The sequence below is a fragment of the Arachis duranensis genome, chromosome 2 (genome assembly GCF_000817695.3).
Source record: "Arachis duranensis cultivar V14167 chromosome 2, aradu.V14167.gnm2.J7QH, whole genome shotgun sequence".
NCBI lineage: Eukaryota > Viridiplantae > Streptophyta > Magnoliopsida > Fabales > Fabaceae > Arachis > Arachis duranensis.
The window spans coordinates 23,203,946-23,208,723 of record NC_029773.3 but is presented as its reverse complement, the minus strand read 5'-3'; the positions used below and the strand labels follow the sequence as shown (position 1 = coordinate 23,208,723).

Here is a 4,778-nt window from a genome sequence, read left to right as displayed (position 1 = left end):
AGGGGTTGCTATCAGCACTTGTATGTGTCTGATCCCTCACTGGCGTTTGAATGCCAGGGTTGGAAGCTGGATTGGCGTTGGACACCAACTCCTTACTTGTTTCTGGCATTTGAACGCCAGAAATGAGCTTCCCTTGGGCGTTTAACGCCAACTCCTTGCCTATTAGTGGCGTTTGAATGCCAGAATTGAGCATGGGTTGGGCGTTTAACGCCAGCTCTCCATCTTTTTCTGGCGTTTGAACGCCAGAATTATTCCTCTCTGGGCTCTTACTATCCTCAGAGGGATTTTGGGTAGCAGTTTATTCATTTCTTGGCTTCCTGCTGCTTTGAAGTGAGGTATTTAATGTTTTTCCACTTCTTAATTGAACTGCTTGGCATTCTTCTGTTATTTGTTTTGATAACTGCTGTTTTGTTTGCTTCAACTATACTTCCATATTCATATTAGCCATTCTTGTGTCTTGTAGTATCTCCTTGAATTCGGCTAGCTGTTTTGTTAGAAAATCTAATTGCTGATTGAATTCAGTAACTTGTTCTGCAGGACTGAGTTCAGCAGTTACTGTTTTAGCCTCTTCTTTCATGGAAGGTTCACTACTTAGGTACAGATGCTGATTTCTGGCTACTGTATCAATGAGCTCTTGATCTTATTCAATTGTCTTTATCATGTGTATAGATCCACCAGATGAGTGGTCTAGAGAAATCTGAGCTTTCTCTGTAAGCCCATAATAGAAGATGTCTAACTGCACCCACTCTGAAAATATTTCAGAGGGGAATTTTCTTAGCATCTCTCTGTATCTCTCCCAGGCATCATAAAGAGATTCATTATCTCCTTGTTTAAAGCCTTGGATGTTCAGCCTTAGCTGTGTCATCCGTTTTAGAGGGAAATATTGATTCAGGAATTTTTCTGACAGCTGTTTCCATGTCCTTATGCTAGCCTTAGGTTGGTTATTTAACCACCTCTTAGCTTGGTCTTTTACAGCAAATGGAAACATTAATAATCTGTAGACATCCTGATCTACTTCCTTATCATGTACTGTGTCAACAATTTGTAAAAACTGTGCCAGAAACTCTGTAGGTTCTTCCTGTGGAAGACCGGAATACTGGCAACTTTGCTGTACCATGATAATAAGCTGAGGATTCAACTCAAAACTACTGACTCCGATGGAGGGTATACAGATACTACTCCCATATGAAGCAGTAATGGGGTTAGCATATGACCCCAGAGTCCTTCTGGACTTTTCATTTCTACTTAGGTCCATGATGGAGAAAAGGAGATGTTGTGAATTGGAGATTCAAATAGTATTAAAATATTTTTAAATTAAAATATTTTTTTTGAAAACGGAAATAAAAAAATAAAATAAAATAAATGAAAGATGGGTGAGGATTTTTGAAAAATGAAGAAAGAGAAAAAGTGGTTAGGAAGTTTTGAAAAAGATATGATTTTTAAAAATTTTTAAAAAGATATAATTTGAAAAAGATATGATTTTTAAAAACTTGACAACTAAGATATGATAAGATAAAATTGTGAAATTGAAATATGAATTTTTTTTGAAAAATTTCGAAATATTTTCTCAAAAATAGTTAGAGAAGATATTTTTTTATTTTTGAATTTTATGATGAAAGAGAAAAATACACAAAAGACACACAACTTAAAATTTTTAGATCTAATGCTCCTTGTTTTCGCAAATTTTGGAGGGAAAACACCAAGGAACACCAAACTTAAAAATTTTAAGATCAAAACACAAGGAAGATTCAAGAACACTTTGAAGACTCACAAGAACAACAAGAACATGAAGATAGAACACCAAACTTAGAATTTTTAGAAAACCACAATAAAATTTTCGAAAACTAAAGGAAAATTAACAAGAGAACACCAAACTTAAAAATTGACACAAGATTTAATCAAAGAAAAATAAAAAAATTAATAAGGAAAAATAATATTTTTAAAGGATTTTTAAAAGGAAAAATATAAGATGCAATCCTAGTGGCTCTAAACACAGTAAAATAAATTATTCCTAATCTAAGCAACAAAATAAACCGTTAGTTGTTCAAACTCGAACAATCCCCGGCAACGACGCCAAAAACTTGGTGCACGAAATTGGAATTCACAAGTCTTCACAACTTCGCACAACTAACCAGCAAGTGCACTGGGTCGTCCAAGTAATACCTTACGTGAGTAAGGATCGATCCCATGGAGATTGTTGGCTTGAAGCAAGTTATGGTTATCTTGTAACTCTTAGTCAGGATATCAATTATAATTATCAGTTGACTTGCAAATAAACAAAATAGCATGAAATAAATACTTGTTATGCAGTAATGGAGAATATGTTGGAGTTTTGGAGATGCTTTGTCTTCTGAATCTCTGCTTTTTTCCTGTCTTCGTCTTCATGCATGCAAGTTCCCTCCCATGGCAAGTTGTATGTTCGGTGGGTTACCTTTGTCAATGGCTACCATCCATCCTCTCAGTGAAAATGGTCCAGGTGCGCTGTCACCGCACGGCTAATCATCTGTCGGTTCTCGATCATGTAAGAATAGGATTTACTATCCTTTTGCATTGTCACCACGCCCTACAATCGTGAGTTTGAAGCTTGTCACAGTTATTCAATCCCTGAATCCTACTCAGAATACCACAGACAAGGTTTAGACTTTCCAGATTCTCAAGAATGCTGCTAATGGATTCTAGCTTATACCACGAAGACTCTGATTAAGGGATCTAAGAGATACTCATTCAATCTAAGGTAGAACGGGGTGATTTTTAGGCATGCATTCATAGGTTGAGAATGATGATGAGTGTCACGGATCATCACATTTGTCATATTGAAGTGCGAATGAATATCTTGGATAGAAAAAAGCATGTTTGAATAGAAAACAGAAATAATTGCATTAATCCATCGAGACACAGCAGAGCTCCTCACCCCCAACAATGGAGTTTAGATACTCATGCCATCAAAAATTACAAAGTTCAGATCTAAAAATGTCATGAGGTCCAAAATAAATCTCTAAAAGTTATTTAAATACTAAACTAGTAACCTAGGTTTACAAAAAATGAGTAAACTGAGATAGATAGTGCAGAAATCCACTTCTGGGGCCCACTTGGTGTGTGCTGAGGCTGAGCTTTGAGCTTTACACGTGCATAGGCTGTTTTTGGAGTTAAACGCCATGTTGGAACCTGTTTTTGGTATTTAACTCCAACTTGCAACCTGTTTCTGGTGTTTAACGTCAGAATGGAACATGGAACTGGCGTCAAACACCAGTTTATGTTGTTTATCTTCGAGCAAAGTATGGACTATTATATATTGCTGGAAATACCTGGATGTCTACTTTCCAAGCAATTGAGAGCGCACCAATTGGACTCATGTAGCTCCAAAAAATCCATTCCGAGTGCAGGAAGGTCAGAATCCAACAACATTAGCAGTCCTTTTTCAACCTGAATAAGATTTTTGCTCAGATCCTTCAATTTCAGCCAGAAAATACCTGAAATTACAGAAAAACACACAAACTCATAGTAAAGTCCAGAAAGATGAATTTTGCTTAAAAACTAATAAAAATATACTAAAAACCAACTAAAACATACTAAAAACTACATGAAATTACCCCCAAAAAGCGTATAAAATATCCACTCATCATCTATACATTACCACAATGTAGATGATAAGGTACAGTCTCTCGTCCTCTAATGAGATAGACCACAGTTAGTAGTATCATTACATGATAATGGAGCAGTATTTCTGCTTAATTATTTTGCTCTTCCAGAGACTTGTTAATAATTTTCTTCTCTCAATTTAATATGCAAAGTTGGGATTTGGTGGGGCAAATTGTCCATGATATTCTTAAGGGCTATCCACATTTGCGACTAACTCATGGGTGCAAAGTATATCTTTGAGTGAATCTTTCTACTCTTGCTTTGGGGGATAGTTGGGGATTTAACTATGACGGATTTTTGGGATGGAATTTTCTTTGTCGTAATCTCTACTTCACTATTTTTCAGGTCTTAGAGGTCCGCCCAATGATTAACTGGGATAAGGGAAAAGCAGTCACATTTTTGCTCGAGTCACTTGGTGAGTTCTATCCCCTTTCTTGAAAATCAAAGTTCTTTGTTTTTGCATTAATAATTGACATAAAAATTTTATCATTTTTCAGGGCTTAGCAATTGTGATGATGTGCTTCCTATATATATTGGAGATGACAGAACAGATGAAGATGCATTTATTAATGAGCGCTTTCATGTCCACCTTTCTTTTCCATTTACTCTGGTGGTTTAGTTGAATAGTGATCTTAAATGAATTCATTTTTATTCTAACAGGTTCCGAGGGAGGGAAATAAGGGTTATGGGATCTTGGTGTCTTCAGCGCCAAAAGAAAGCAATGCAGTTTACTCTCTCCGTGATCCATCAGAAGTACTTTTTATATTCTTCGTGATGTTCTGCTGCTGCACTTGTTTTGCTTGCAAATGTTGTCTTAGATCTTGAGTTGTGATTCATTTGTTATGTGTTTTTAGGTATGGAAGTCAAGCCCCCTAAAAAGCCTTATGTAGTGTATAGAGTTGAATTATATTCTAATATATACTATAAAATATCATTTTAAATATTTAAAAGTTTATTTATCTTGTTATCTTTTGTATAAATTTTATTTTAATATTTAAACTTTTATTTGCATTAATTGTTTACTATTTTTCAAATAGAAAAAATAATTAAAAAAATATGGCTATTAAAATCGACGATAAAGTTGTCGCTTTTTAAATTTAAAATTGACAAAAGAAGAAAAAATATAGACAACGAACTTG

The 4,778-nt window shown here is 35.1% G+C and overlaps 1 pseudogene; it reads left to right on the top strand.

Annotated features, from left to right (window-relative positions):
* Nucleotides 1-4,529, top strand: part of LOC107474015 (probable trehalose-phosphate phosphatase F) — an 18,250-nt pseudogene extending 13,721 nt beyond the window's left edge.
* Nucleotides 4,530-4,778: the final 249 nt, after the last annotated feature.